General features: G+C 40.6%; 1 protein-coding gene across 7 annotated transcripts in view; it reads right to left on the minus strand.

The window, feature by feature from the left end:
- NCALD (neurocalcin delta) overlaps positions 1-13,743 on the minus strand; it is a 539,433-nt gene that overhangs the window by 218,033 nt on the left and 307,657 nt on the right. For all 7 annotated transcript variants that reach the window (XM_086336203.1, XM_086336202.1, XM_086336197.1 and 4 more), the window contains one exon: positions 6,012-6,062. The gene's annotated coding sequence lies outside the window, so the exon portion shown is untranslated. The remainder of the gene's footprint in view (positions 1-6,011; positions 6,063-13,743) is intronic.

Raw genomic sequence — 13,743 nt, forward strand, 5'->3', positions numbered from 1 at the left:
CGACCCGGAGCACTGTGAAGACACAAAAAGACAAGAAGGCAGAATCCTTGCCCTCAAAGAGCCAACAGTCTCTTTTGGAGAGAAAAAGTATCCATAGCAAAGAATGGGTAAATAAGACAAGATAGGAATGACCAAGAACAGAATCCACGTGTGACAGGAAACTCAGGGAAAGGAGAGCTCAGTATGGGAGGGGTGGTGTGGGCACCACACAAGGCCTCAAGGACAGTAGTAAATAAAGAGACACAATGAATGAGTTGCCTGTCTTATGCCAAAAGAAGACCCAGATAATCATAACTAATTGCTACCTCGGTACTCCCCAACAAGGAAATCCAGCTTGTATTTGATCACCGTAATGCAAAATGATGTTAAGATGGTCTAGAAACAAAACAGATATAATGTACAGAGATATTATTTAGAAAATATTCTACTTCAAGTTAAACTCAGGTCTTTTTAAAAAGATCTAACGGTTGCTTCTATATTACTAAAAAATCCAGAATTTCAGTAATAGGTGAAAGTACCAGATTTATATATTACGATAAATGGTGAATAAATCTGAAATCATATGGCAAGACTAAATCCCTCTAAAACTGGGAGAAAGAGATCTGATGATCACACAGGCTAACAACATTGGCAAATTCCAAGACCTTCCCCTAGCTTCAGCTCTGATAAGAGCGCTTTATCCTGTGACCTTCCAGTCAAAGACAAACGTTCTTCTTCTGAGCTTGCATTTAATACTTCCTTATTTTGTGTCCTATTTTTTTAAAAGGGTTCCTTTATTTAATTCCTACAAAGAAAACAACTTCAAGGGAGAAAGGAAGGAAGAAAGCAAGCACACTTTGACCTTTATTTGCTAAATGAGTTATTTTCCCAATAGCTACAAGTGATTCTGTTCTCACCATTCTGAATAACAACTCTTTGTACCCCTTGGCATAGGAGAACCAACAGCTACAGCCTAAGGCGTGGTTGTGAGTGAGCAGAAAAAAGAAACCCAGGCAGAAAAAGACTTGACAAGGAGGTGAAGGGTGGGGGAGGGGCCACAGGAAATCATTTCTCTTAGGAGTTTCTTAGCTAAATTATTGCAATACATATTTTCATGTCAACTTGGCTGCTAATGGGCTTCATTGCCTGTTTTCTCCCAGGTAGCTGCATATCTGAGACATAAACAGCACAGGTGTCTGGTTCAGTCCACTAATAGGCGTGCATTAACCTCTGTGGAGGCGCACAGTCATCCTATTATCCAAACCCACAATTTGGATGCAGGGTCTAACAAAGGATGCTTGTGTTTTATTTCCAGATGCAAGCAGCAGCTTGGCAAATGTAGTTCCAATGGCTAAATGTTAGGATTTCTAGGACATTTTGGTGTTACAAGGAGCCATCAGGGGAAAAAAAAATTTGAGTTCCTGAAAATCTGGGTGGTGATTAAAAAGCTGAAGCCAAATGACAATAGCAGAATTTCTGTATTTAATGTTTTATAAGAAAAGGATTCAGAACCCATAAGAAGAAATCAGTGAAAATGGATATTCAATACATTTAAAATATACAAATGTCTAAGCATCATGTAAAATGTAAAAATTATCAATTAAACAGTTGTTGTTCAGTCACTCAGTGGTGTCCAACTTTTTGTTACCCCATGAACTGCAACACACCAGGCCTCCCTGTCCCTCACCATCTCCCAAAGTTTGCCCAAGTTCATGCCCATTGCATCAGCGATGCTATCCAACCATCTTATCCTCTGACGTCCTCTTCTCTTCTCCTGATTGGGGTAGTTTTAATTTTTTCATATGGTAAATTATACAGTACAATCCTATTAATAATTATTAGTAGGCAGAACTTAAAAACATAAGTATTAAGAAACTAAACAGTCTCAAAAATGAAGAAAATTAAGTCATGAAATGTTGAAAATGAGATCATATTTTTGGACATTCATAATGGGAGTTCTCAAAGCACATAAATGTTGCCACTGAGAACATATTTTTATGCAAATTTCTTCACTGCTAAGGAAAAAAAAAAAAACTACCCCAATTAGGAAAATAGTGATGTATTTATGAGCTATCTCCAAATATTTTTCTCTAACTCCTTCATCTTCAAATACTCCTCAAAACTTAGAAATATTTCTCCAAGTTAAACATAATGTTGTGTATTTGTGTGGGGAAGCTAAATTTATTTAGTTACCTTAAGTTGTAGTTTACTTGAAGGCAAGAAGCAAGCATTTCTGATTTGTTCTCTTATTTAGTTTGCTCATATTCTCTTATTTAGTTTGCCCAGCTGCCTGTGTCTGTTTCAAAACTCTCCTGCTGCAGTGGACACACCCTAAAGTGACTGCCCAGTGAGTGCAGTCACTAGGATAATCCTTTCCCCTTGAGTACAAGCACCACCTATACTCCCAGCCTGACTTGCCCCAGCCAATAGAACACTGCAAAGCCAGAGGGGATAGTCACTCCCTGATTAGGTTACATTATGCAAGTCTCTGTCCTAGCAGACTGGAGTCCAAGATCCTCCTGCTGGTTTTGAAGTGAGTAGCCATGTTGTGACAGGGCCTGTGAGAGGCAAACGGCCACATGGCCAGGAACCTTGAGTGATACCTGGGAGATGAAAGCACCCCAGGTGCCAGCTAGCAAGAAAACAAGGGACCTCAATCCTACAACTCAAGTGAATCCCACCAACAACCGCATGAACCAAGAAGAAGGAAAAAAAAAAAGCTTCTAAAAGGAACACAGCCTACTTGTTGAGGGAAAGAGAGTGGGGTAAGAGAGGATGGTCACATCCCAGGTCACATCTGAGTCCCTGGGAGAGCTGCCAAGTGTGAGTTCTTGGCTTCACACAGGCCATCTCATAAGGCAAGAGATGGCAAGGTGTGGGGTTATCTGTTTTTATAGGGGCGGGTATTTCTTAGGCTAATGAGTGGGAGGAGTATTCCAGCTATTTGGGGGATGGGGTGGGGATTTCCAAAAATTGGGCCACTGCTGTCTTTTTGACCTTTATGGTTGGCCTTGGAACGAGCATGGCGCCTGTGGGTGTGTCATCTAGCTTGCTGATGTGTAACAGGGGAAGTTGACTCGTCCGCCATCTTGGACCTATTTGGTTCTATTCAGTTCATGACGTGTTCTTGGATTATGTCATTCCTTTAATGGTTGTGCCCTGCCCCCTTCTTGTCTCATGGCCAACATCTTGATTATAACCTTACGAGACCCTAAGCAGAGGACCCAGCTGAGATACACTCAGATTCTAGATCCATAGAAACTGTGGTATAGGAATTATATATTGTTTCAAACCACTAAATTTGTGGTAATTTGTCATGCTACATATGATAATCTACTTCAAACTCCAATAACAATTATTCTCACCAAAAAAGGTTTGTGTTGCTAATGCTATTTTCTTTCTCCATTAGAGGAGAGAATATAACTGAATGATTTATAGATGTGTACATCTCTATTTTAATTCAAAACTTTAATGCAGAATATAATTCTCCATATATGAGCCTCAAAACATATATTAATTGAATTCAACATTTTAAAAAATACCATTATCTTGATACTTGAAAATTGAAGAGTATGCCCTCCCAAATCACTTCCTTATTTTTTTTAAATAAAGACTTTATTTTTAAAAGTTCAGAAGTGCAAAATTATTGTGAAGCTAATAGAGAATTATTCTATACCCCACTCCTAGTTTCCACTGTTATTATATCTTATATTGGGATGGTACATTTTTCACAATTAGTGAATAAATATTGAAAATTATTATTAACTAATAATAGCTTCCCTGGTGGCTCAGACGGTAAAGCATCTGCCTGGAGTGCGGGAGACCCAGGTTTGCTCCCTGGGTTGGGAAGATCCCCTGGAGAAGGAAATGGCACCCCACTCCAGTACTCTTGCCTGGAAAATCCCATGGATGGAGAAGCCTGGTAGGCTACAGTCCATGGGGTTGCAAAGAGTTGGACATGACTGAGCGACTTCACCTCCTTTCACTTTCATTATTAACTAAACTTTATTCACATTTCCTTAGTCTCCACCTAATGTCCTTTCTCTGTTCCCAGATTCCATCTAAGATACCACCTTACAGGTAGCTTTCCAGTTTCCTTAGACTTCTCTTGGCTGTGACAGTTTCTCAAACTTTCTTTGTTTTTGATGAGCTTGGCAATTTTGAAGGAGACTGGCCAAATGTTTTGTAGGATGCACCTCGATTGAAAATTGTCTTGTGTTTTTCTCATGATTAGACTGGGGGGTAATATGTTTTGAGAGGAAGATCACAGAGGTCAAGTGCCATTCTCATCACATCCTGTGAAGGATGCCTACTATTAATATGATATATCACTGTCAATGTTACCTTGATCTCCTGGCTTGAGGTAGTGTTTGTCAAGTTTCTCTGTTGTAAACTGTTGCTGTTTAGTCTCTAAGTCATGTCTGACTCTTTTGTGACCCCATGAACTTGTAGCCTTCCAGGTTTCTCTGTCCATGAGACTTCCCAGGCAAGAATACTGGAGTGGGTAGCCATTTCCTACCCAGGGGATCTTCCCAACCCAGGGATTGAACCTACATCTCTTGTGTCTCCTGCATTGGTAGGCAGATTCTTTACCACTGAGCTACCTGGAAAGCCCCTACTGTAAGTTACCCTTTTTTAAAAAAACTTACTGTTTCTATACTGTACTCTTTGGAAGAAAAAAATTATGTGTAGCTCCATGAAGAGTTATGCTTTACCTCCTAGAAAACAGAGTATCTATATACACTATTTGGAGAGATTTGTCTATTTCCCTCGTATATTTATCCAATCATTTATTTACACCAGAATAGATAGTTATCAGATTTGGGTTATACCTCAATATTGCTTATTTATTTTGTGGCTCAAACTGTTCCTGCTTTGGCTGATGGGTGTACTTTGGTTCCTATAGCCTTTCCACACACACTGTGTCATAGTCACCTTTATGAGATTTTGGTTTTGTTTTCATCTTTTCTCTTTTAGCACTTCCTTACTTCCTGGCACTATAAGATAATCCAGGCTTTTTGTGCATATTTCTTGCCCCAGCCCTCAGTCATTTCTCTGATTCTTTTTATGGGAAAATAATATTGAAACAAAGATTTGAGTGGCAGGTATATTTATTGCTCCTAGGGCATCTTTGCTTCTAAGGTCAAGCCAGTTTTTCAGTCTCTAAATCTGGAACCTCGGAATATCCCTATATGCTTAATATATTTTAATTTATTCAACAAACATTTCATAAAGATTACTATTATGCCAGGTATTAATTTAAGCACTTTATAAATATTTATAATCACCTCGTAATATTTATAAAAACCTTGAGGTTCTTGTAATAACCTTATAACAACAACAAAAGAGGTAGATTATAAACCCCACTTTGTGAATGGAAAACCCCGGGCCCTGAACAGTTTGGACCTGTGCTCAAAGTCACACAGCTGGCAAGTGGCAGGGACAGTATCCGAACCCAGCACCTGGCTCCAGCTTTAGGGCACTAACCAGTGCACAACACTGCCTCACACTGCCGAGAATCTCACAGAGCATAAAAAGTGATGAATTAATGAATCCATCAGTCCATTCTCCTGACAATTTCTATCATGTGCCCATTAAGTGCTAAACTCTCTGCTAGATGTTAATTGGTGCCGAAAGCCATTTGAGACACTTCTTGGGCTATGGCCCAATTTAAAACAGAAGAAGAGGCTGTTGTAATGTGCCTCTTGAGAGGATTCTGGCAGCTGCCTGTGATGAAGATGGTACATAAAAACCATTCCACTTGGTGGCTGCAAATATACTGTATTATGCTACAGGCAATAGTCAAGGGTGATGAGCAGTACTTTTTGTAATTTAATTTCTATCCATTTCTATCCTATTCACAAAATTTACAGAGGAGGTTTATTATCTTTCCTATATATGAAACTTCCATTTATTATACTACTATTCACTGATAAAATATTTGAATGAAACTGTTTCTGGTGGAAACCACTGAACAAAACTGATATTTCCATCAACAACTGATTGAAACAGAGTTTAAAATGTACACTTACCTTATGACTGTCGCTAATGGGTGGTGCCAGGGGACCAAAGCTGGAGGTGATCTAAAAGAAAACACACAAAATAACTATGTTGATTGAAAAAAAATCTTAAAGGATTTTTTAAAGGTGATTTATCCCCATGTATTTAGTAGAAGAGGCTTCCCAGGTGGCTCAGTGGTAAAGAATCCACCTGCCAAAGCAGGAGACTCCAGTCTAAATCCTGGGTGGGGAAGATCCCCTGGAGAAGGAAATGGCAAACGACTCCAGTGTCCTTGCCTGGAAAATCCCATGGACAGAGCTGTCCATGGGCAAGGGAATGCACGTAGAGGCGGGGATCTCCAGAAGGGACTTGCCTAGAAAAGGCAGCAGAGGCTAACACAACGGGGAGTCTGTCCCTGACCTCTTGATATTTATAAACCCCTTGGCAGAGAATACAAATCCAAGGGAAGGGAGAGTCAGGGACACGGGTCTTCCCTTTTCGTTCAGTTCAGAGCAAGCACCAAATGAGCTTCCTTTTAGATGTACCAAAGTTCAGGTACATTCCAAAATGAATTAGCAGACACAGTGTCATCATGTAACAAAAAGAAATTACAATAAGCAGACAACAATTCAGACTATTGTCCCAACTATCTAACCAATAGTGTACTGGTTAGATTCATAGTTCAGAAGAAAGGAATGATCAAAAGTGTTGATTAGCCTGGAGGAGATTGTAGCAGAAAGAGCCTGATTGAGAAAGCTTGGAGTAAGGGGGGTGGTGGTATGTGGTCTAGTGAACCCCATCGCCAATGGACACAAGAGAGGGGTGGTCTCTCAGATTTTGTTTCTCACATTTATAACCTCTCTTTGAGAAAAAGTGGATTTTAGAACCTCTGTGAGCACTGGTCCAAACAATCTAATTAGCCTACTACTACAGTTTCAAAATGATCAACAGGGTCAAAGCCCTCTTGGGAGATGTGTAAAAAGAAAGAAAAAAGAAAAAAATATCCCAACTCATATCATTTAATTCTTAAATATCAGAATGTTACTTTCATTAGAAATAAATACTAAGAAATGCACAATTTGGGGGTTTAAAAAATCCTCCTTATATTAAAAAAAAATATTGGAGTAATTCAAGAAGAAAAGATGTTCCAATGGACATGTTAGGAAAACATGTAGTATTTCACCGACTTCTATGTATTTGATGGTGTATTAATCATCTCAGAAGGTATCTCAGTCAATAAACCAAGGACTCATATTCCTCCAAGCATTTACCAGGGAACTGAATACAGTTAGAGCAGAACTATGAACTTTACCAAAGAATTAATAGATTTGCCCCTTTGAACATAGATAGAAGCAATATATTTCACTGGTAAGGAAATACTGAACCTCTGGATATCCCACAAACAATAGTTATTATGCTATTTTTAGTTCTGGCAATATAAGAATTCTGATCTAAGACAGATTCTGAATTTTTTTCTTACCCATAATAACCTGTACATTTTAATGATACAAATCATTATATAAAAGATGGGATTCCCTGGTGGCTCAGATGGTAAAGAATCCGCATGCAATGCAGCAGACATGGGTTCTATCCCTGAATTGGGAAGATCCCCTGGAGAAGGGAATGGCTACCCACTCCTGTACTCTTGTCTGGATACTCCCCATGGACAGAGGAGCCTGGCGGGCTACAGTCTATGGGGTCACAAAGAATTGGACAGGACTGAGTGACGAAGCACAGCACAAAAGATAATTTGACTTAATATAATGCAATTTTTCCAAGCATGACTTTTTAAAAACTGAAACAAAAAAATCTATGAAATGGTTTTTGTATATTTTCCTTTATCTCATAGTTACTTTGTTGACATATAAGCACATTACAATTTGAGAAGTGGTATTTTGGGCTTTTTTGTTGTTAAGATGTGGAATTAAGTCAAGTGAATTCACAGGGTTTTACATGTTAAAATATATTGGGTTGGCCAAAAACTTTGTTTGGCTTTTTCCAAAAACTTTTTGGCCAACCCAATACATAGCTAACTCTGTTTCAGAGCTTTAAATTTTACTGAAAACAAAACAAAACACAGATGCTGAGTTAAAGTAGCAAGATGAATAAATAAGCAGCTTGCCAGAAATAGGACCCCTGAGGTTTTCTCTAGTGTCAGAGTGGACAGGCCTTTAAAAACCAAACCTATTGCTGGCATCCAAGTCAAGGGGATGAGACCAGGAGAAGAGCACAGCACCTGAGAAGTATCAAAGCCCTGTCTGTTCCCTATGCCACTGGACACGTTTCACTGATGTGCTCACAGAAGCATACTGAAACAGCCTATCTTACCTAGCTTTTCTGAGGTTTATTTTTTAAAAAAAGATGGACGTGGGGGGAGGAAGGAGGACACATGAGAAAGCAAGTGTAAATAACCCACAGGAGATATATATATATATATACACACACATACACATACTGTTATCTATATAACAGCTACTTTCATTGAAACTGAGACGGAAGAGAAAGTTTGTAGATTACATGCACATTTTGCTAATTCAAATGATCGTGTGAGGGAGACAAGGGGATAAGGTGGAAAGAACACAGGTGTAGGAGTCAGGAATCCTAGGGTCTAACTCCAGCGTGACCATTGGTTAGCAGTGGGCTAACTTTGGGGCACTCATCTGCTATCACTAGATCGCAGTACTTGGGGAATTTGTGTAATCACAATAAAATCCCTTTTGATACCCATTTCAAGTTGGTTCTTTTCCTTCAAGATCTCTATCAGGAAGTTTATGGCTTATGAACAAATAAATAGAGCCAGCCAAATTAGCTTTTTCAGAAGGCTGAAGTGAATCTTTTTTTAATGGTGATAGTGCTTAAAATAGTCACTGTATATATTTTGGCATGCATACACAAACTTCAAGGTCTATGATATGAAAAGTCTGAGAACATTTGGATAAAAACTGCTTTGAAAGTTTTTAATGTTATATAAATATACTGTACAGTTACCACCACCATTTAACCATTAGTTCTAACTACCTGATCATACCATCTAACCATGCTAATGATGAAAGATATGGTTTCTGGTGTCAGTTTTTGTATCTAATTTTTTATCCAAAACCTCAAATTTTCATTGAGTGGTATTCTGATAAGTATTTATAAATAGAATCAGCTTTTTATATTTCATTTTAATTTGACTTAATAAGTCTGGTAACTTGAATTTCAGAATCCAACCCTGACTTTCCTCTGGAAGTGAAAAAGACTTAGTATTTATTCATCTGGAAAAAAGCATACCATGCTCCAAAACATAATTAAACTGGAAACAGATGATATTCATCCTCTCGGGGCATTTAGCATAACCTAAATATATTCACAGCACAGCTGACCATTTATAAACACAGCTACCATCGCAACCAGAGAGCTGTGTCAGTGGCAGTCTATCCATTGGTCTGAAGTACAAAGGCATGAATCCTGCTAGGGTGGAGGCCACGTCGGAACATCTTGCATTAACACTGCTCTACTTTATACAAATGTTTAATAAAAATATTTTAAAGCACTTCATTGTCTTGTCCTCTACTTTTAGACTGGGTACTTAACTGAGGATTAATTTAGTTCTTTCCATGTTAGGACATTAAGTACGGAGGGAGCAGATTTAACAGGAATCCAGTTTCGCTTACAGGACCATTGCCATTGCCCCTGTGTCTCACGGTGCAGCCTCACTTGGACTGGGTGCTGTCCTGAACTTCCTTCAAACACCACACTTCATTCAGATGTCATGATTCTGGGACTCAAGCTGTGAGGAACAGAGGTTTTTCTCCTCTGTTCCTCAAACTTGGTCTTACATTCAGAAAGCCTGTTTTAAGAAAATAAAAACTATAACACAAAGAAACCAACTTGATTCCAAAGAAGAGAGATCCACTAAATAGGGATTAAAGAAATGTCTTATTCAGGAACTTCCCTGGTGATCCAGTGGTTAAGAACCTGACTTCCAGTGCAGGGGATGTGGGTTCGATCCCTGGTTAGGGAACTAAGATCCCACATGCAACTAAGCCTACACTCAGCAACAAAGACCCATGACAGCCCCCAAAAAGAAAAGTTTTATTCAGCCAGTTGGTCAGTTAACAACAGAACCAACAAGGGCAGGAATTTCAGGTCACCCGCAATGCCCCACTTGGGAGAATGGCTGGCTGGTTGGCTGGTTCACAGCAGAAACATACAGTCATCCGATAGCCACACCATAAGGGGTGCGCTTGTCCATTCACTCAACAAGCTCTAACTCAGCACCCACAGTGAGGCCAAGGCTAGCCCAAGAAATGAATGACATGCCTTCACCCCTGAGGTGCTTGCTGCTAGGTGGGGAAGCCAGCTAGTCACTTATGACAGACAAGCAAATAAAATAATCAAGATGTGAGCAGATGAATGACAGCCTCGTATAAACTTGGCTAAGCCATCAGAGCAAGGCCTTGGCACACACCTCACCCCTTCCTTTCCCTGGCTTGCGGTTGTTCTCACTGGTGATTTGTCACTCGCTGGATGTCATCTCTCTGTTGTTTATGTTTGCTTGTCTGCCTCCCCCCAAGCCAACTCAAATAAGTCCTTGAGGGTGTGGGATTTCTGTGGCTTACTGAAGTAAATCAGCCCCCAGAACAAAACCTGACACCAGCAGGTGTTCAATAAGTACTTGTTTACTAAATCAATGTATGAGTGAATAAAGACTGCAGAAATTAACTCAAAAAAAAAAAAAAAAAGGTGGGGGATGATTGTCTAGAAAGATGAGAGGAAATGAGGTTGAGTTCTTATGAAAGGCAACTAAATTTTGGCAAATAAGAAGTTGAAAAGTCAGTTGAGAGAAACTGGCTTAGCAGGTCCTCAGAAACACCCACAATAGATCTACAGAGAACAGGAGTTTTGTCTGCCCCGTGTCCCGTCTTCATGGCTTTGATGGGCAGCCCACCCGAGACTTCCACTCTTCTTACCACAGGGGAGGGCTAGACCCAAGTGGGGCCATTGGATTCCCCTTTCCTGGGCATTCCAAGGCTGTGCCACCAGAAGCAGCAGCACCTCGAAAGATGGTTTACTTGTTTTTGTTTTGAAGACCCTCCGTTGCCCTGGTTCCCACATTCCCCAAGGCCTCTTCCCTAAGTTCTGTCAGCTATTTATATCCTTCCAATAAACTTTTTTTTTCAGGCTCCAGTAATCTCTGTTTATTTCTGTTGATTACATCCAAAGCTCTCTATGACCACAGGGTCTGATTAAAGATAAACGTGGTTTTCAGGGCTTCTCAGTAAAGAATTTTCATTGAACAGTCATCTGGTGCAGGCACTGAGCTGAGCCCTTTATAGGAGTTATCCAACTTAATCACTAGACGTATCTCTCTGAGTGCCTATTTCCATTTAAAAAATGGGAACATTGAGGTTTACAGGGCTCTCCAGGCACTAGTGGTAAAGAACCGGCCTCCCAGTGCAGGAGACAGAAGAGACTTGAGTTTGATCCCTGGGTTGGGAAGATCGCCTGGAGAAGGAAATGGCAACCCATTCCAGTACTCTTGCCTGGAGAATCCCATGGACAGAGGAGCATGGTCGGCTACAGTCCATAGGATCTCAAACAGTTGGACATGACTGAAGCAACTTAGCATGCAGGAGGTTTACAGATGTTGAGTAAAGTGTCTTAGCTCCTACTCTATCAATGACTACAAAGTCATTTGACTCCAAAGACTAAAATCTTAACCATTCCTCCCTTCTGTCCTCCTGAGAAACACAGGTTTCAGTGTGTGAGAAAGAACTGGAGATGCCCAGTGAGTCATGGTGGTTTAGGGAGGATCAGGTGGTGGTGGGTGTCCTTAGGGAACGCATAGGCTTAAGGGAAGTATGACTGGTTTCCACAGTCATGATGCTGGGCTGCTTTCCCCCACATTCCAAATTATGTTATGGGTTTTTTATCCGTATCATGCAAGGAAATCAGAACAGCTGGTTTCCCACTGAGAGCTGCTAAAACAGGCGCCTGGAACAGGTGGTTCCACTCTCTCTCCACATAACAGACACTGGCCCTCTTTCTCCCCTCCGGCTTCCCCTTTCCTTCCAGCAATTGCTGGTTTGCAGTCCTTGCCCACCAAGTGTCAGATCCCAGCCAGTGTATTTACTCTCAACTCTCGGTCCTCACCCTGCCGTCCTCTGTCAGCCACCCATGCTCTGCCTCCCATCTCATTTTGCCTTTCTACCCATTTATTACCAGTCATTCAGAAAATATGTGAGGATCTGAAGTCTTCAGGCTCTTTACCAGACACAGAGAGGGTCCAGTAAATAAGACAGAACCCCTCATGGAGCAGCCAGTTAGAGGGGGAAATGGACAGACGTGAGCTAACATAAGCATCATCTAACAAATGCACACTGTGTAAGTGTGACGGGCAGAGACGCAGAGTCTCACAGAGAAGGGCCGACATCAGAGGACGTGTCTGCCGAATGGAGAAGCAAAGGCTGGAAAGGGGACAACCCAACCCAGGGTTAGACTGGTCCCCAGACTAAGGAGAGGAACAGCTCATGCACAGGCCCAGAGGTGGGCAAGGGCTGGCATGTTCCAGGGTCTGAGCAGTGAGTAAGGGGCAGAGGGGCTTAGGGGAGCCAACCAAGGGAGTCAGGGCTCGATGGAAGCCTGGATTTTATTCTGAGTGCAACTTATTCTCCTCTTACTCCCACAAGTAATGGATTTCCCATAAGAAAATATATCAAAGAAAATAAACCTTTAAAAAAGGGAAATATTTTAATAAATATTTTCTTGTATATTTAATGCCAAAGCAGCTGGCAAAGTGCTACACTCCTGCAACACTGGGCTGCAAATTGAAGCCTGGAACCAACTAGAAAACGACCCTGCAAAAAGCCTCCCAGACAATCTCTCCAGGATCTTACGAGGTAGATCTTGGATCTACCTTCCGGTCCTCACATATTTCCTCATTTTATATGAGGAAAATGAAGCTCAGACAGGTCCGATAGCTAATTAGGTGGAAGAACCAGGATGTATGACCAGGACTCTCTGGTCCCCAAATTCAGTCTTAACCATCATGTCACACTTCCCCCAAATTCCGTCAGTTTAATAAAATACCATGATGTTTGATCAACAATACTGAAGAATGATGTAAGCCTCCTGTACCACAGGAGATTTTTACCAGATTCTGGTAAAAACAACAACTTAAAATACATACTTTGTTGGATGAGAATTTTTCACATTTTCTGTACTTTGTATTATCAAATGCTCATGTTAACCATGTGAACATCAGTGATTTCATGTTGCTGCTCTCAAGCACTTTGGAATGTAAACATCTATTTGCTCCTAAAGGAAATGGGCTTGTATTACAGATTCAGGACTCTGTGCTATTATTTTTGTTTTCTGTGTTTTATTCTTTTCCTCTCTTTTTTCACTTTTGAGACTTTATTTCTCGCAATTTTCAGTGTGGCTGCCTCTTGAAACTTTTCCTTGAATATTAACATGGTATTTGTTACTTGGGATTCAGAAACCTGACAACTTAATTTGCTAGCATTCCTAGTAAAAGAAGAGTAAAGAGAAGCCAAGGGAGGAATATTAAACTCAAAAACACAGCACTGTGGAAGATAATGTATCCTGGGGGCCTGACTTCAAAGGGCAGGTGTGCAAGGTATCCTCAGAGGAGGCCACAGAATGAGCTAGAACCATGAGTAGAGGCCAGGCCATGTAGGACACAGATTATCCAGAAGGTCCTTCAAGATGGTAGTTTTTAACTCAGGGCACGCTCTTCTATGGGAATAGCATTTTACA

Source organism: Bos grunniens, chromosome 14 (genome assembly GCF_055505025.1).
Source record: "Bos grunniens cultivar Pamir isolate PY7600 chromosome 14, Bosgru_T2T1.0, whole genome shotgun sequence".
Taxonomy (NCBI): Eukaryota; Metazoa; Chordata; class Mammalia; order Artiodactyla; family Bovidae; genus Bos; species Bos grunniens.